This window comes from Taudactylus pleione, unplaced genomic scaffold (genome assembly GCF_031769625.1).
Source record: "Taudactylus pleione unplaced genomic scaffold, aTauple2 ptg000573l, whole genome shotgun sequence".
NCBI lineage: Eukaryota > Metazoa > Chordata > Amphibia > Anura > Myobatrachidae > Taudactylus > Taudactylus pleione.
In genome coordinates, this window is record NW_028284975.1 from 3,475,468 (window position 1) to 3,495,958 (window position 20,491).

The following is a 20,491-nucleotide window of genomic DNA, read 5'->3' on the forward strand; positions in this document are numbered from 1 at the left end:
TGCACTACATTGGCTAACTAGGACGGGCCTGTAACTAGGACGGGCCTGTACCGTGGCCAAGCCCTGGTGGCCCTGCCCTAGTTGCACCATTGGTCCTTTACGAATACCATCGGCTGTGGTATTAGCATATAGACTCAATCACGTTGCGGAAAAACACACTGTTGCAGATGCAATAGCGTGCACCTCTGAATCAGGGCCCCTATCTCTTTAATGTATGGTATTTTGCATAACTGGTATATGCATTAGATATATCCTTTTTGGTTTAAAATATAATGTATTTTGTTACATTGTAGTAAGAACAGTAAAGGTCTCTGCATACTGCTGATGCTGGCAGGAGGGAAAGTAAGGCATTCATTTCTAATCCCAGTTAAAAAAGACACATTGATTTCTTCTATTACAATTTAAATTATTTCATCAAATGCTAGTCACCTGTGGCGAGGTGCACGGTGTTCACAATATAATAATTCCGTTTGCTTCTATGATGTGTAACACTAAAATAGCAGGCTTAAATTCATATTTATCAAGTCTACATAAAAATTTACTGCTTATACTTTTAAGAAACTTGCTCAGTCCTTTGGTCACATTCAGGGTATAGCTGTTTACTAATATTTTCAACTGTAGAATACTGGGACCAAGGGTCCAATATGGTTTCACACCACACACCCTTTACCCATTTATTCAATCTTTACCTCTTCAGAGAGGAGGGGGCCCTGGACTGCACACAGGCCCCCTCCTTTCCAAATATGCCCCTGATGCCTCTGTTTGTTGTAATTGGTGGCAAAGGTCTTCCTCATAACATTTGTAGTTCATTTTGATGAACACCAGTTTTTCTCATTTTTTGTAAGTAGGCTCCTACGCCAATTGCTCTCAAGGTTCCCGATGGTCCACTCTTTCCAAGTACACACTGGAGGGTTGACAGCTTAAGTACACCAAAGCTAGTTTGTAGGAGGGGCTCCAAATTGCCTTTTTTCCTCCCAGTATTCAAAGTGACTGTGTGAGAGGCTAATTGGTACATTATCATTAAAGTAATCATCCACCATTCTATTGATGCTTACTGTATCAGATTGAGTCATGGTTGTGGTGTCAGTATATGTTGGCAATTCTTTTAAGCCTGACCAGATGTCATAATGATGTTTCACTCTGGTGCACTGAGTTGACTCATCATCATTAGTGGGTTTCTTGAAAAAGTTCAGTTTTTACCTGGCAGTAGCATTTGCAGAAGAAACTGAAGCAGGAGATGTGTCATGTGCTACCTGGGCTGATAATTGGCTGCAAAGAGATCATTGCATGTTTTAAGATTTGTGAGTTGGAAAGAGAGACATTACATAAGCCTTAAACCTAGCATAAAGCAAGGTTGCCAAAATGTAGTGATCCAGTTGCAAAATGTTGCAAACCCTTTGGTCCTGGCATAGCGAGTAAAGAACTTGATCAACATACTTAGCGGAATCGCTTAATTTCATCTCCTTCTTCAGCTTCTCTAGCTGCCTTTCCAGCAGTTTAATTAAGGGCATGACCTGACTCAAGCTGGCAGTGTCTGGTACTCACTTTATAGGTTATAATATAATATAGTTTAAGTTACTTGCATAAAACCGAGAGTGAGCTGCAGTAAGGTAACATGCCCCCCCACTCCCTATCTCATGGCTTGATATACTGTATGCATCTTGATGGCTTTTTGCTTTTTCCCCAGCTGCTCAAGCATATAAATGGTGGAATTCCACCTGTTTACTACCTCTTGATTCAGTTGGTCACATGGTAAATTAAACTTTTCTTGCAGCTGCTGCAATCTTCTACATGCAGCTCAGAATGCCGAAAATTCCACAGACAGCATCTCCTCCATTGACCTGTCATTTTTTAAGAAATTCTGAACTGCCAAGTTTATTGTGTGTGCAAAATATGGTACGTGTTGAAATTCTCTCAGTAGTAATGCCCATACAATGTTAATTCCGTTATTGGAAATGACAAATCCTAAGGAGAGTCCTAACGGGATAAGCCATTTTACTATGACATCCCTGGGTTTTCTCAACAGATTGACACTGGTTTTCTTCTTAATAAAGCCAGTGATAAGGTGGTGCATGAGAGTTTACAGAGGATACCTGACTGTTTGGCACTGGCTTTTGTAATAGGCATTCTAGTGCATGATAGAGCAGAAGCAAAACCACAACTCGCAAAAAAGCCATGGTCTAAGCCTCTCCTTGCTACTGCATGTGGTGTATGGCATGATGGCAATTTTATGTTTTTGGGCAGTAACTTTTACCTTCATAGTTAGAGGTGATGTTTTTTTACAGATTGTTAAACATTGTTTAGATTTAATGTGCGCTTTCTTACATCTTCTTCAACATCTACTTTAAAAAAGGTCAAGGAGAAAGAAGTACTATGAGTGCCAGCATTACTACTGGGATGTTCATGTTCTTCTTCTATAGATTAATTCATGATTGATTTCAACTGAAGAGAAGTTAAGCAGCTGTACTTGAACTTGTAACTGCCACCACACCAGGAGAACATACAATGAGGGACTGTTATCTTTAGCATGCAGTTTTATTAAGAGACTTGAGAATTGTTTTAAACCAGTAAAAATGTCTTCTTTTAGGTTTTATTTATTTTGGGGTGCAGCTGACAGGACCAAAATCCAGTAAGTACAGTAATTTACACTGCCTCTTAAACACACACAATCTACCCTTGGAATATCTAAATTGAATTAAAAGACTTGAGCATTTTTTGTAAACCAGCAAAAGACTATTTCATTGTGGAGCAGCTAACTCAGGCAAAGCACAGTATATTTTGGTCAGCTAAGTTTGCAATCACAGTTCTGTCTCTGCCCCTGATGCACAACATAAATAGCATTCAAATGTGTACACAGCAAGTTCAGCTCAGACTCAAACACCACAAATTGACATGAACAGTTTAAAAGACTGTGCTTTGTTGTCCACCAAGACACAACACTGAACAAACTAGATCTTTGGTCAGCTAAGCTTGCAATCACAGTACTGTATCTGCCCTCATACATAATATATACTCTAGATAGATACCCTTGTGAAAACAATTGCAAGTGCAGCTCACTGTCAAACATATATAGGAGGAGCCTGTATTGCAGATTGCTTGCTATACTGTCAGACACTCATAGACGCATGGCTTAAAGATGCCTTCTTTTCCACAAACACCATCTCTTTCCAACCACCTACAACTCTCTCTAATGGCCACTATTCCATGACAGCTACAACAAACAACCCTTATTGCACTCTTTTATCTGAAATGGCACCTGAATTCATGAGGGAGGGGCTTATTTGCAATCCAAAACACGCAAGATCCAACATTTCCAGGAAAATTACATTTTGCATTATTTTGGGAACCGAATTTGGTGGGAGGATCCTTGACTCAGTTCGACTCAGTAACCCCAAAATTGGGTTCTGTCGGATTTCTCCAAATCTGAACCACTCATCTCTAGCCATAAGAATAAGATGAGATAAGAACATGTAAGATGTACAGAAAATAATATTTTACTAAAAAAATGCATACACCCAGCTCTCTATGAGCACCAATTTGTATATTAAAAAATATGCACGTAGAGAAATGCAGACAATATATACTTAAGTCCAGGGACTGATTAGCCATATACCCTACTGGAACTTTCTGGTGGGCCTATGGCATAATGAGGCCCTTGAAGATTCTGGGTCTGATTCAGAATCAGTCACAATGCCAATGTTTTTGTAAATGGCTGTTTTTTTTTCAATTGTTCATGTGTATAAGTTGCATTGCGCATGTGCTGTGATGGTCCTGCGATGGCGATCGCAGTGAGGATTTATTGGTAAAGTGAGGGACTTTCAGGGACCGTTTGTGGGTGGCAACAGGAAGGGTGACCCAAACTCAGGCGTGTGTCACCGTTTTTGGGGCAAGTTTCAGATTGCAACTGCATTCCCATATGCATTTGTGAAGAATCTGGCATCTCGGTTCCAGCCCAGCCCAACCCCTCCTAGTTACGCCACTGTTTTAAATTCTTCTTTATACTATATTACAGTGGGCAGTGTGTGTAATGTAAAACAGGGAAATGTATAGTCACCATTCATCTAAACGGTTTACCCACTGCATTGTAATGTTCTAATGATACAATAAAAATAATGGGTCTGATTCAGAGATGGGCGCTATTGTGATTTTTACGCAGATAGAGCGATTGTTTGCCATTGCGCATGCGGGTAAGTGGCACTGTATATGCTTTGCAAATGGTTTGCAATTACGCACACACAGAGGATCCATTTGCAAAGTGAGTGCCAGGTAGTCAGCGTTTGAGGTAGGTTAACGAGGGGTGGTTAATAAAACGCAGGCACGTCAGAGCGTTTAAAAGCCGTTACATGGACATGCATAATTTAGCCATTGGGATCTCCTATGCAGCATGAGAGCACTCTGCTTGTCAGGAGAGCTGCAGTATTTGAGGTTGGTCAGACGTGCCACAGAGGCAAGATGGCTGCTCGACATGTGTCAAAGTTACCGATATTTACGCAGGTAAGTGATGTCACACACAGGTGAGAAAGCAGCAGTGGGCATGCCCATGCTCAGGTAATCTTTGAAACTATTAGCATGTTTTTGACCTGCCGCAGCCTAGGGAACTCTTCAGACACGCAGAACTGCATATGCACTCACAGTGACTAATTTATGCACGCCCATGTAATGGCGTTCAAATGGACAGACACGCCTGCGTTTGTCAGACCACCCACCATAACCACCCCCAAACGCTGACAACCTGTCACTCACTCTGCGATGTCCTATGTGCAGGGGCGCCGAGAGGGGGGGGGAGCGGGTACAGATTACCCAGGCCCGGGCTTCCTGAGGGGCCCGGCGGGGGCCCGTGTCCGACGCCGCCCCCCCCTCCCTCACAGCAGCTCAGCACACAGCCTTCCCGGCGCGCAGCGACGCTTAGCGGCGCTGCAAATCTTTTTTATTTTATTTTTTTTGGCAAGGGGCCGTGGCCACGCCTCCCCAGATTAGGCCACGCCCCCTATTACCGGGGGCCTGCCTTAGCTCTTGGCGGCCCTGCCTATGTGCATCCACAGTGCGGCTTATATGCATGCGCCATGGCAAGCAATCGCTCGATTGTCCATCTCTGAATCAGGCCCTAGGTGCCTTAATGTACCTTATAATATAATATACCGAAATGCCAAAACCAGATTTCATTTTGTGGGAAAAGACTATTAAAACTAAATTGAATGAGAAGAAAATTTGAGAGGCACATTTCCTGCTTAGCGATGGGCCGCAGATCATTTTTCTCTCCACAAAATTACTTGAATTTTAGACAATTTTAGTGAAAGTGCAGATGAGACATCAGCTCATACGTACTGTCAATGCGATACTTTGAGTGCCTTCCTTTTTCTGAAAAGTACTTTCAGTGCCATTTGACCTAAGTAATATCATTAAAAAAACAAAAAGGTGACAGATTTAATAAAAATAACTCTTGTGTATTTTTAGGGGGAAAAAAATTAAAGTTGAAATCGACGAATGGGGTGTTTATAAGTTATAACATGGCAGCAGAATTAACTTTAACACTTTCACTATTATTCACTTTTTTACTTACACTCTAGTTGCACTCCTGCAAGTACAGTCATTGTAGATTTATATTCCAAAAACAGTTCCAAAACTTGAATGTGGCTGTACAAAAATATATGCGCAAGACAGAATAATATTACATACTGTAGGCCTGATTCAAAAAGGATCGCAACTGCGAATGCAATAGCGATTACGTGCCCACTTTACCTTACACATCCATGTTTAGCAAGACTGCAAAACCATCAGTAACATCGAGTACCATCGCAGCCTCACGCACACTTGCACAAGCTCTGACCATACTCAGGAATTGCTAACTTCATAGCATACTATGAATGCTCAGACTGCGTACGGCATCACAGTGGATAATTTATGCATGCCAATGCATTGGCTTTAATGCACTGGGCCGCCTACGTTTTGCCTCCCCCCTCCCCCCATCACCACTCACAAATGGCACTTCCTGTCACTCTGCGATGGGTCTGCGTAATCACTGCGATCTCAGTCCCGATCACAGTGGCCGGATCGTGCACGCACACTGCATGTATACGCATGCGAAAAACACAACAATCACCTGATTGTGTGAGTAATGGCAGTTGCGATCGGTAGTGAATTAGGCCCTGTATGCGTCCAATTAATACCTATGTTTACTCATATTTTGCACTTTTAGAAATGACTGATAGTGCCATAAATCTCCCCATATGTCTTCTCTGCACACCCAAAGATCTGTATCACAAAATTTAACTATTCAGTATATCACTATAGATATATTTCATTATATGGATTACTAGCTTTTGGTCCATGTGCTTCTAGACTCTCTCTGGTCAATTCATTATGAAACAAATGTGGGGTGCTTATTAAGTATTGAACTAGCAGCGAGTTCAATGTAAATATGGGAGGAATTCTCATTCAGTGGCGTAAGTTCATCCCAGACGCCCGGAGGCAAGTTATATAAATTGGTGCCCCCCTCCCCCGTCACAGCCGCTGACACTGTAATATACTGTAGCATTTCGCAAGCAGATACACCTGCAGTTACACACATAATATAGGCATGCCATGGAGGAGGGAGACAGAAAGTTGTGTGTGGGGGGGGGCGCAGGACGTGTCACGCTGACAAAAGAAGCTGCTGAGGAGCAGCAACACCAATGAGTTAGGACAGTCTATAGATATACAGAGGCGGCAGCTGATGGTCTGATACGAAGCTCTTTACTAGTGTATGGTGGCTTCTCAGGTGTCGGGTAGAGGTGCCATGTATTGGGCGGCTGTGATGGTACACTCTGGGGACATAGTTACAGCCCTAAGTGGGGTGATTATATTGTGGGCAATGGAGGAGTGCAGGCGCCTCCATTGTCTCCCATAGTTCTGCCCCTGCCTCCTTTACTAACCAGATGCCCTTTTTGCTGAGACAGCTTTTCAAAAGTACAAGATACTTCCCCTGCTTCCTCTGCTGTGTCATAACCGGCTGTATGGAATCCCATATGGAGGGGCTGAAGGGTGCAAGCTGAAGTTCATGGCTAGAGGAAGTCTGAGATGTGGGGCCTGTACACAGGGTCTCCTCATCCACGAGTACCAGTCATTGACAAGACCTGACCAAAGGTGCGGAGTCTAACCAGCCTGGAGGTGTTCTCCAGTGACCCCTCCAAGCGGGATATGTGTTTAGCTACACCCAGCTGGCAGGTCCCAGACCTTTGGTCAGGTGACTGGTACTCACGGGAATAGAGAGCCTTGCTACCGTGGCCCTAGAGGATACTTCTTACAAGGATTATGCTCTACCCTTGTATAACTTCCAATATCTAGGAAGCTCAATGGTACAGAGGCTTGATGCTGTGGTGAAAGTGGTACAGAGGCTAGATGCTGTAGTGACAGCGCTACTGAGACTGGATGCTCTGATGACAGTGGTACTAAGACTGGATGCTGTGGTGACAGCGGTACTGGGACTGGATGCTGTGGTGACAACGGTACTGGGACTGGATGCTGTGGTGACAGCGGTACTGGGACTGGATGCTCTGATGACAGTGGTACTAAGACTGGATGCTGTGGTGACAGCAGTACTGGGAATGGATGCTGTGGTGACATTGGTACTGGGACTGGATGCTGTGGTGACAGCGGTACTGGGACTGGATGCTGTAATGAAAGCAGAACTGAGGCTGGACACTGTAGTAACAATGCTTTGATAATTGCTGCAACACAGGAGAGATATTCTGAACACACTGGAGCACAATGATTTGGTAATTGCTGCTAGCACAGGAGAGATATTCTGAACACACTGGAGCACAAGAGTCAGCACTGATAATCACAGGAATAACACAAGGACAGATCTGGAATGAAGTAGCATCAGCAGACACTGGAAAACTACAACATTGCTCAGGCAACTTCCTCTTGTCCGCAGTCTGGCTTAATCCCCTGCAGTATCAGATCATTGGTGGACAGCGTCAGCTGACCACCGTCATGCTACCATTGGGTATGGAGTCGTCAGGTGATGCAAACTGTCATGGCCACGTCCATGACAGCAACCGCAGAAATCAAGCACAGAGCAGTCCAAGGCAGTTCACATGGCACTATGTATCATACTCAGCGCTTTACCCTCCACCGCACCTGACATCTGACCTCATGGGAGATCAGGGGAAGTGAGCGCAAAGGTGAGAAACGGCCGATCCCAGGCCGTACTAACTAGGCTCTACATTACATTACTAAGTGGATCAAATTCAAATTGGTTGTAGGTACCTTAGATTAGTAGATCATCTTTATTTTATTATTGACAGTTCTCTATGAATGTTAGTGTGTATTCAAGCTGCGTATGCCGTCTCAGTGGCTAATTTTTGCATGCCCAGGAAAACGGCATTCAAACGGACAGGCACGCCTGTGTTTCTCTGACCACTCCCCCTTCACCAACCCCCAAACACTCACAGCCTGTCTCTCACTCTGCAATGGCTTTTATTCTTCTTGAATGATCGTAAAGTGAACTCACGCACACGCACTGCATACGCATGCCAGTACACACCATTAACCGATCTCCGTACGCTGTTGCAATAGAGATACATGCTGAATCAGACCCAGTGCCAACACATTTGTGTACATCATTGCATGCTATACGCTGTTTACATGGTGCCAACACATCTTTGCCTCTCATTGCACTTTGGGGGTCATTCAGACCCGTTCGTGAGCAAAGGACGCTCGCAAACGGGTCGATGCTGCCCCACTGCGCATTCGCACGACGGAGGGAGCTCCGTCGTGCGCATGCGCGAGAGACCCGGATAGCGACGGGCTCTCCGTCGCTCCGGGTCTCGCACCAAAGGGGGCATGCTTTCGATGTTGATTGACAGCACGCACCCTTTGGTGAGCGTGCCGGGGGCGTGACTGCCAGACGGAGGCGTTCCCATGGGAACGCCTACCGTCTGAGTCCGGCCCCACTGACATCAGTAATGATGTCAGTGGGAGTGATTTTGGATCTGATAGAGCCAAAATCACTCCTGGGCTTGCGGCAGCGAGACCCTACCGCAGGGTCTCGTCGCAAGCCCGATGGTCGCGATGCCCGATGGTCACGATCTTTTTGGCCGCTGGCATAAGCTGTGGGTGGTCACCCACAGCTATGCGAGCGGCCAGGAGGCCGCTCCAAATTTAGCTGGGACTGCCCTGATTCAGAGCGAGCGCTCTGGTCAGAGCGTTCAGCTCTGAATCAGGCCCTTTATGCGGTGTTCCCACAGTGCCAACACCTCTGTGTACCTTATTTCATGCTACACACTGTATAAGCAATGTCAACACCTCTGTGTACCTTAGTATACACTAAGCATTGTACAAACAGTGCCAACACCTCCATGTACCTTAGTACACACTAAGCATTCTACAAACAGTGGCAACACCTCCATGTACCTCACTGCATGCTACGCGCTGTGCAAACAGTGGCCAAACCTCCGTGTACCTCATTGCATGCTACATGCTGTGCAAACAGTGGCAACACCTCCGTGTCCCTTATTGCAGTTACATGCTGTACAAACAGTGGCAACACCTCCGTGTACCTCATTGCATACTACGCGCTGTGCAAACAGTGGCAACACCTCCGTGTACCTCATTGCATGCTACGCGATGTGCAAACAGTGACAACACCTCCGTGTACCTTATTGCAGTTGCATGCTGTACAAACAGTGGCAAAACCTCCGTTTACCTTATTGCAGTTACATGCTGTACAAACAGTGGCAATACCTCCGTGTACCTTATTGCACACTATGCGCTTTACGAACAGTGGCAACTCCTTTGTGTGTCTTATTGCTTGCTATGCACTGTACAAACAATGCCAACGTCTCGATGTACCAAATTGCATGCTACCAAACTACCACCAGAGTATCACAGCTATACCCTGTTAAGTTGTTCCCCCACAGCCGCAAAATCCCAAGGCTTCACAGACAGCAATAAGCATTTGAGACAGGTTAAGAAACTAAAATCATCCAACATTTAGTTAAGCAGGAGTAACACAGTTGTAATTGGTAACTATTAGGGGTATGTGTACTAAAGTGTGTTTTTTTAGAAGTGGAGATGTTGCCCATAGCTAGATAGTATCTTCTAGAAGGTGCTAGATAAATGTTAACTGGTACTCACAGGATAGTGTTGGATGTTATCTTCATATAGAACCATTTTCTGTGTTTCACCTCCTGTTTAACTACTGTGTAACTCTTAAACTTTAGTGATAAAGTCGACAGACAATATATTGGGGTTAAGTTATGAATCATCTGGTTGTAAAACCTGGAGCTTCTGATTGTGTTATGCCCAATATTTAAAAGGGCAATGCTTTTACTAGCAAGACATGACTAGTAAAAGCATTGCCCTTTTACCAGGCTTGGACTGGGCCACCGGGGATTCAGTCAGTGGTTTGTAGCCACACCCTCTATTGCGGGAGGGTGGGGCCTATGGCGCTTTTAAGTATTGCAGGCTGAGACTGACCTGGCTGGCAGCTACATGCAAAGGACAGGGCCACAGTACAGAGGGGTCAGAGAAGCATATGCTGAGCTCTGATTGGAGGATACCATCACATGTTCCTCTGACCCGTGAATTTCAGCAGCAGAAGCAGCCTCATGGGAGTGAATCATTGAGGCTGCTTGTGACTTCTGCTCTGCTGGCTGCTGATGCTTCTGGTGAGTACACTGTGGGTATAATGTGTGGGCACTGGGCACTACAGTGTGTCATAATGTGTGGGTACTACAGTGTGGTATAATGTGTGTGGGCACTGCAGTGTGGCATAATGTGTGGACACTACAGTTTTGTATTGAGATAGTTGATCTTAGGCTACCCACATGAGTCTCCATTTTTTGACAAGATGGTGTATGCCTTTAAAAGTTATTCATAAACTTATGTTTGAAATAGTTTAGTAACCTTCATATGCTCAATAGATTGGAAATTACTAGAGATAACATTATTTTGCCAATTAAGGATGCTATACTTCTTAGAATGTGCCTTTACTCCTTACACCATAGATAGGAAATAACGAGGTATGATTGTATGATTAACAAGCTCTCAATAATGAGCTGTCTAGAATTAAAGAGTGATTATACTTTGAATTAGGGGTGTGCACCGGCCACTTTTCGTGTTTTGTGTTTTGGTTTTGGATCTGGATCTTTCTTCGTCTATTGGATCTGGATTGGTTTTGCCAAAACCACCCTTCGGTGTTTTGGGTTCTGGGTTTTGTGTTTTGGATCTGTATTTTTTTTTAAAAAGCATAAAAACAGCTAAAATCACAGAATGTGTTGATTTTTCTGCTCCTATGCTATTATTAACCTTAAAAACCTTAATTTCCACTCATTTCCAGTCTATTCTGAACACCTCACACCTCACAATAGTGTTTTTATGTCCAAAAGGTTGCACCGAGGTAGATGGATGGCTATGCTAAGTGACACGAGTGGGCGGCACAAACACGTGGCCCAACTAGGAGTGACACTGCAGTGGCAGACAGGATGGCAGTTTGAAAAACTAGGCCGCAAACAGTACATAATACAAAGAAAAAAAGAGGTGCAAGATGGAATTGTCCTTGGGTATTATGTTGTATAAACAGGACATGCACACTTTAACAAACCAATCATTTCAGCGCCAGGGTCTGCCACACGACTGTGGCTGAAATGATTGGTTTGTTTGGGCCCCCACAAAACAAGCTGGCAATTAATCTGTCCCTGCACAAACTGGCTCTACGGAGGCAAGATGTCGTCCTCATCCTCCCCATTCACCAATTCCTCACCCTCTTCAGTGTTGTGTACATCCTCATCCTCACAGAGTATTAATTCGTCCCCGCTGGAATCCACCACCACAGGTCCCTCTGTACATTCTGGAGGCTGGTCTACCTGGAAGAGTTGATAATTCATTTTTATGAACATCATCTTCTCCACATTTTGTGGAAGCAACCTCCTACGCCTTTCGCTGACAAGGTTCCCGGCTGCACTAAACACTCTTTCGGAGTACACACTGGAGGGGGGGCAACTCAGGTAAAATTGAGCCAGTTTGTATAGGGGCCTCCAAATTGCCTCTTTTTCCTGCCAGTACATGTACGGACTGTCTGACATGCCTACTTGGATGCTGTCACCGATGTTATCCTTTAATAGACAGACGCAAGCACTTGCAGGGGCTGTGCAAATGGTGGAAAGAGCCACCTCTTCCCATCCAGTGCTGGGAAGGTCAGGCATCGCAACCGCCACCATACTTGGACTCTCCTTGGGGATTTGTGATATCTTCTTAGAACGCACAGTTCTTCGCTGTGCTTTTGCCAGCTTAACTTGTTTGATTTTTTTAGCGGGAGGAGGGCTTCCATCGTCATGTAAAGCTGAACCACTAGTCATGAACATAGGGAAAGACCTTAGCCGTTCCTTGCCACTCCGTGTCGTAAATGGCATATTGGCAAGTTTACGTTTCTCCTCAGATGATTTAAATGTTTTTTTAAGGTCATTTTCCTGAACTTTGTCTTTTGGGATTGTATGTGCCCTCTACTATGACATTGGGCATCGGCCTTGGCAGACGACGTTGATGGCATGTTATCGTCTATGTCATGACTAATGGCAGCAGCTTCAGCAATAGGAGGAAGTGGTTCTTGATCTTTCCCTATTTTATTTTTATCGGAGAAAGTTTGGTCCTCCATTTATGTTATATTGATATATACGTGCGGCTAAGGCGCACACAAACACAGAAAATAATTTTTTATTTTTGTTGGAGACTAGTGCACTTTGTGGGTTACACCACCCTTTAAGAAATGAGCCAGCAGGCTCTTTAGTTATGGGACACAGGCGCACACTTTGCGCTGCTCCTTTGTTGATGCACGTGCAGCTACAGTGCACACAATTCACAAAGACAGAAAAAAATAGAATTTTTTATTCTTTGTGGAGTGCACTTTGGGGGTTACACCACCCTTTAACAGACAGACGCACGCTTGGCGCTGCTCCTTTGAGGATGCACGTACAGTGCAGACAATTCACAAACACAGAAGAAAATGTTTTATTTTTGTTGGAGTTCACTTTGGGGGTTACACCACCCTTTAACAGACAGACGCATGCTTGGCGCTGCTTTAAGGATGCAGGTGCGGCTATAGCCCACACAATTCACAAAGACAGAAAAAAAAAAAAAATTATTTTTTGTGGAGCGCACTTTGAGGGTTACACCACCCTTTAACAGACAGACGCACGCTTGTCGCTTGTCATTGAGGATGCAAGTGCGGCTACTGCGCATACAGGGCCTGATTCAGGGCCGGACGCTAATTGCGCTCGCTCATTCAGAAAAAGGGGCCAGCTATTTAAATTGAGCGCTCGCTCTTTGCCGTCTGTTGACGCCTCTATGTCTGAGTGAGAGAACGAAACATGTGCTCGCTATTTTGTAAAGACGCCCCATGGCCGCTCACATCATACGTCATCTCTGCTATTTATTAGATTAATCGAATACATCGAAAAGCCATCTGAACTGCTCGCAGTGCTTGTGGTTGGATTTTCCTACCGCAATCATGCGAACAGTTCAGGCTAAGAAACAACCAAGTGATGTGGTCAATGACGCTGATTTGTTAATTATGCACACCCTTAAAACGCCCGTTTTGACCATTTGGCACGCCTGCTTTCGGATCTCCACTCCCCGTTTTCAAGCACCTTCCCCTGTTACCACCCACAAACACCTCATCCTGTCAAACAAATTATCAGGCACTCGCAATTTTGCGAACACACGATTTCCGACCGCACTGACTGGTTGGCGCATGCACATTACAACCCATACGCATGCGCAGATGTGCGAACATCGCTCGGAGCGAACGAGCGGCCACTTACGAGCGGCTCTGAATCAGGCCCACATTTCACACACAAACACAGAAAAAAAGAAGATTATTTTATTTTGGTTGGAGCGCACTTTGGGGGTTACACCACCCTTTAACAGACAGACGCACGCTTGTCGCTGCGGCTTTGAGGATGGAGGTGTGGCTACAGCCCACACAAATCACAAAGACAGAAAAAAAAGAATTTTTTTAATGTTTGTGGAGCGCACTTTGATTGTTACACCACCCTTTAACAGACAGACGCACGCTTGTCGCTGCTGCTTTGATGATGCAGGTGCGGCTAAAGCCCACACAATTCACAAAGATAGAAAAAAAAAGAAGAATTTTTTTATTGTTTGTTTGTGGAGTGCACTTTGAGGGTTACACCACCCTTTAACAGACAGACGCACACTTGTCGCTGCTGCTTTGAGGATACAGGTGGAATCTAGACGGGATTTGGAACCGGGGACACACTACCTCCATCAATTGTCTAAATCCCACTGCAGTAATGGCGGATACCGGACGCACGTCTAACACCAACATAGCAGTCAAGGCCTCAGTTATACGTTTTGCTTCAGGATGACTGCTGTCGTACTTCATCCTCCTCGCTAAGGACTGTTGGAGGGTCAATTGTTTAGTAAAAGTAGTGGTGTTCCTACTTCCTCTCTGGGATGATGAACAACTCCCAGCAGCAGCAACAGCACTAGGAGGAAGTGGTTCTTGATCTTTCCCTATTTTATTTTTATCGGAGAAAGTTTGGTCCTCCATTTATGTTATATTGATATATACGTGCGGCTAAGGCGCACACAAACACAGAAAATAATTATTTATTTTCTAGTGTTTTTTATTTTTTATTTTCTAGACTAGTGCACTTTGTGGGTTATACCACCCTTTAAGAAATGAGCCAGCCGGCCCTTTACTTATGGGACACAGGCGTACGCTTGGTGCTGCTCCTTTGTTGATGCACGTGCAGCCACAGTGCACACAATTCACAAAGACAGAAAACATTTTTTTATTTTGTTTGGAGTGCCCTTTGGGGGTTACAGCACCCTTTAACAGACAAGCCAGCCGGCCCTTTATTTATGGGACACAGGCACACGCTTGGCGCTGCTTCTTTGTTGATGCACGTGCAGCCACAGTGCACACAATTCACAAACACAGAAAATATTTTTTTATTTTGTTTGGAGTGCCCTGTGGGGGTTACAGCATCCTTTAGCAGACAAGCCAGCCGACCCTTTACTTATGGGACACAGGCGCACGCTTGGCGCTGCTCCTTTGTTGATGCACGTGCAGCCATAGTGCACAAAATTCACAAACACAGAAAATATTTTTTTATTTTGTTTGGAGTGCCCTTTGGGAGTTACAGCACCCTTTAACAGACAAGCCAGCTGGCCCTTTACTTATGGGAAACAGGCACACGCTTGGCGCTACTCCTTTGTTGATGCACATGCAGCCATAGTGCACACAATTCACAAACACAGAAAATATTTTTTTATTTTGTTTGGAGTGCACTTTGGGGGTTACAGCACCCTTTAACGGTCAAGCCAGCCGGCCCTTTACCTATGAAACAGGCGCATGCTTGGCGCTACTTTGTTGATGCACGTGCGGCTACTGCGCATACAATTCACAAACACAAAAAAATTAGAATTTTTTTTATTTGGAGTGCACTTTGGGGGTTACAGCACCTTTTAACGGTCAAGCCAACTGGCCCTTTACCTATGACACAGGCGCACGCTTGGCGCTACTTTATGATGCAGTGCAGCTACTGCACACACAATTCACAAACACAAAAAAATATATTTTTTATTTTTTTTGGAGTGCACTTTGGGGGTTACAGCATCCTTTAACGGTCAAGCCAGCTGGCCCTTTACCTATGACACAGGCGCACGCTTGGCACTGCTCCTTTGTTGATGCACATGCAGCCACAGTGCACACAATTCACAAACACAGAAAATATTTTTTTATTTGGTTTGGAGTGCACTTTGGGGGTTACAGCACCCTTTAATGGTCAAGCCAGCCGGCCCTCTAGTTATGACACAGGTGCATGCTTGGCACTACTTTGTTGATGCACGTGCGGCTACTGCACACACAATTCACAAACACAGAAAAAATATTTATTTTTTTTGCACTTTGGGGGGAGCACCCCTGATGGACAGAGCACCCCTTGGACAACACTACAGCACCCCTTTAGGACTGGGACACTGCACAGGACTTTGGAGTGGACACAGCCCCTATGGACAACTGACTGCACAGCACAGTCCAGCCAGCCCCTATGGACTTTGGAGGAGTGGACACAGCCCCTGTGGACAACAGCAGCACAGCACAACACTACACTGCACTACACTACACTACACAGCCCAGCCAGCCCTAACTCCCACCCTCCCTATTCAGTGTCCACAGCCGAGTCAGATCTGAGTCAGGTGGGAAAAGTCGAGCCTGACTCAGATCGGCCTCGGATCGGGGGGGCTCAGGGGGGTTCGGATTTCAGAAATCCGAACCCGCTCACCTATACTTTGAATAATCACATATGTTACACTATGAAATCACTATGCTTGTAAATTGTTATTAAACTGTGTATCTCACAAAATACAGATAAGAGAATATAGAACACAGACTTGGTGGTAGTCTCGTGTTATTTCTCCCAGCTGTAAGTGAGCGCTCAGCAAAGGGGTTCTAAGACACATAAAGAGCTATGGCCCAGTGACTGGCCACTGAGGATCCTAGCTTGGATTCCACAGTATGAAATGTATGTGGGCAATACAGTGTGGCATAATATGCGTGGGCTCAACAGTGTGGCATAATGTTTGTGGGCACTATAGTGTTGCATGATGTGTCTGGGCACTACAGTATGACATAGTGTGGATGTACTACAGTGTGGTATAACGTGTGGGCACTACACTGTGGCATAATGTGTGGGCATTGCAGTGTTGCGTAATGTGTGGGCACTACAGTAGGGTACAATATGGGGGCACTACAGTGTGGTATATGTGTAGTGGTCTCATTTACCCACAACTGACCAGCATTGCAAGGGTTACTGGGTGGCTCACCACTATCTCTTTGACTCTGCTGTGCTTACCACTACCTCCCTGACCCCTCCTTACTCACCACTACTGTATATATAAAAAGTCAGTGTTTTAAATTAGGTAAATATACCAATGTCTCAAGAGACAAATGCTCTCTCTCCGATTGCTTAATTAGAATGTCTGTCTCCTTTGTAGGACAGAACAAGTAAAATTTCAAAGCACAGGCCATACTCTTTCAATAGCTTGCATCTTCCAATACCAACACCCGAATCCAGTCGGGATTAGATCAAAAATAAAAGTACAAGATTGTGGCGCCACATCATGCATCAAATAAAATCAATTATTGCAATCCACATAAGGTCTACAAGTGGCATGCATACTAAAGCATGTGGTTATAACCACCGCAAGTATAACAGATATAGCAGACAGTGGGCTCTATTTACTGCAATCCGCATATTGAATGCGGATTGTAGTGTGATATTACCGAGTGAATTCACATTGCGAATTCAGGCAATATCACAGGGATTTACTATAAATCCCTTGCAGGGACAGAGCTTGCGATAAAGCTCTGTCCCTGCGGATCCCATCCGCACTCTAGTCACGGTATTTTCGGAAAAAATACCGTGACTAAGAGCCCGCACATGCGCCGACCGACCACCGCTACTACCCCCCCCACCGATGCTAAGCCCCGCCCCCCGGTACTAAGCCCCGCCCCCGTGATCACGGACCCCCGCAACCCCCCCTCCCCCCACCTGCGACCCCCCCTCCCTTCGTTACACTTACCTGCATCCTCCTGGCCTCCGGTGATCTTCTCTTGGCTTCCCGATCAGGTGATCTCCCATACTGCACTGGGGCCCGATCACCTGATGACCGGGCCCCAGTGTACTATGGGAGACCAGCTGACCGGAGAGGAGCAATCACCGGAGGCCCGATCACCGGTCCCTGGATTCAGGTAAGTAAAAAAAAAATGTTTCATTTTTTTTTCTTTTTTTTACAGCAATCAGCTTGCGGTCTGCTTAGACCACATAGCTGATTACTGGTACCGGGTCCCGCCTCTGCTCTCCCTGTTAGAGCAGAGTGGGAGCCCAGTAACCGGGGGAGACCCTGGATAATGCCACCTCCAGGTGGCGTTATTATCACAGGGCTTCCCCCGGTATTTTTTTACAATTTATTTTTAGTAACTGTGGTCGGATCACATTTCCCATTACATGGGAAATGCGATCTGCTTTACTAAAAATAAGTGATACTGGTGGCTGGAGTAGAATTTTACTAATTCTACTCCAATTGCCCTGTAATAACTACAGGTGAAACTAAAATAATGTGAAAAGGGTGTGAAAACTTTATTTTAGTAAAAATAATGTTAATAAATAGAGCCCAGTGGGAGTATTCACCCAGCCGGGTGAATACGTCTCGAGGAACTCCTCCGGGAATTACTTCTCCATACACAATCAAATCACCAAGCCACGACCCTACACATTTCATCATCTGACTCCGTGCAATCACACTTAAATAGAATATATGTATATGATTCTATGGGGTCTAGAGGTGCATGATAATTTACATATCAGATATAATTGTATATGAACATATGTCTCTGTCTCGGAGTTGCTATGCCCCGGGGTCCTGCAGCATAAAGATCCAGGGATAGTTCTCCTAAAGTTAGTCCATACAGTATGTACAAACATATACAATTTACTGTATGTAGTATTCACAATTTGTACATGAGGCATCAGACACACAGCAGGACAACAACGTGTGTTTCACTGTGGCTTTTGCAAGATTAGCCTTGGCAGCATTGAATTAGGCACATATGCTCATAAACAATTATGCCTGATATGTAAATTGTGTTCCAGAGCTCCAGGTACGCTGCGTGACAATGGCTGGTGGATCAGAGTCAGACAGACTTTCAGCTGACTCTACTGCAGCATATGCTGGTGAGCTGCCCTTTGTTGTGATGCAGAAGGTTAGTGGCTGTCTGATGGTCCCTGGGATAGGAGATCAGACAGGTGTCTCGGGTCCCAGATCACTATCTAGCAGCAGTGATGAGTGCACCGTCACTTGCTGCAGTGCACACTGAGGCCTATCAGGCGGGATCCTTTCTATCCCTTATTGCAGGTGTTAGTGGGGCTCCTTGGACAGAGCAGATCAACACTGTAGCACCAGCGGGTGCACCGCTGCAGAGCTGCAATGGAAGATCAGTGGTCTCACTCATTTTCCTCTGTGAACCACACAAGTGCTGCTTTGGAGGTAGGCGCCTCCATTATCTCTGGGAGTTATGCTCCTGACCACTACCTACAGTACAGGATCTGCACTATCTGCACTATACCTCTAAACCCACTTACCAAACACGAGCTCACAGCACTACCCCCCCTGACCCCTCCATACTCACCACTACCTATCTGCACTACCTCTCTAACCCTTGCATAGTCACCACTACCATTTTGCACTATTCTCTTGACCCTTCCATACCAAACACTACCTCTTAGTCTGTACTATCCCCCTGGCCCCTATGCCTCCATGACCCCTCCATGCCCACCACAACCTCCCTTGCACACATATCTGACTGCAATGCACAGAAGTAATATAGATAGATAGGGCAGCACAGATGGTGTAATGGTTAGCATTACTGACTCACAGCACTGAGGTCATGGGTTCGATTCCCACCATGGCCCTAACTGTGCGGAGTTTGTATATTCTCCCTGTGCTTGCGTGGGTTTCCTCCGGGTACTCCGGTTTCCCCCCACACTCCAAAAATATATTGGTAGGTTAATTGGCTCCCAACAAAAAATTAACCCCAGTGTTTGTGCATGTGATAGGGAAAATAGATTGTAAGCTCTACTCAGGCAGGGGCTGATGTGAATGGCCAACTATTCTCTGTAAAGCGCTGCAGAATATGTGTGCGCTATATAAATAACTGGTAATAAATAAATAAAAATAAATAGATAGTTTTTCCCAGTATAGTAGGCCACACTCCCTCCATTGAATGGGCACATCCAGGGGTTAAAGGGGGCAGGAACAGAATCGAACTGTCTGTCTGGCCATGGCAGCCTCCCCCTCCCCTGCTCCATGCTCCTCCCCTACCCGTGACCCACCACTCATATCACTCACTTTGTGCACCTGTGTCCCGGTGGCTCCTTTTGCAGCACAGTGTATGCGACATCATGCCATCACCGCTGCTGCATAGTGCACTGAGGAGTCACAAAGAGGAGCAGGGGCCAGGGCAGGCACTAAGGAGTGATGCTGCTAGAGAGACATGGGGGGGATAAGCTGCTGGTGGGATAAGAGACACAAGGACAGGGAGCTGCTGCTAGAGGGACATAGGGGGATAAGCTGCTGGCAGGAGAGGAGACACATGGGCATGTAGCTGCTGCTGGAGGGACACAGGGGGGTAAGCTGCTGATGGGAAAGGTTGACACAGGTGCAGGGAGCTGCTGCTAGAGGGACTCAGGTGGCAAAGGGGGGGTTAAAATCTGCTGGTGGGAGAAGAGGGACAGGGAGCTGATGGAAGGACACAAAGTGGTACGCTGAAGAGACATAGGATAATGGTGTTTGAGTGAAGACACGAGAACTGGTACTGGTGAGATGGGGGGCTGATGTTTGTGAAACACAGGAAGATGTTGCTGAAGTGATGGAGGGGGGATGGCATTGGAGAGATGCAGGGGGGATGAAGCTGGTTAGACAA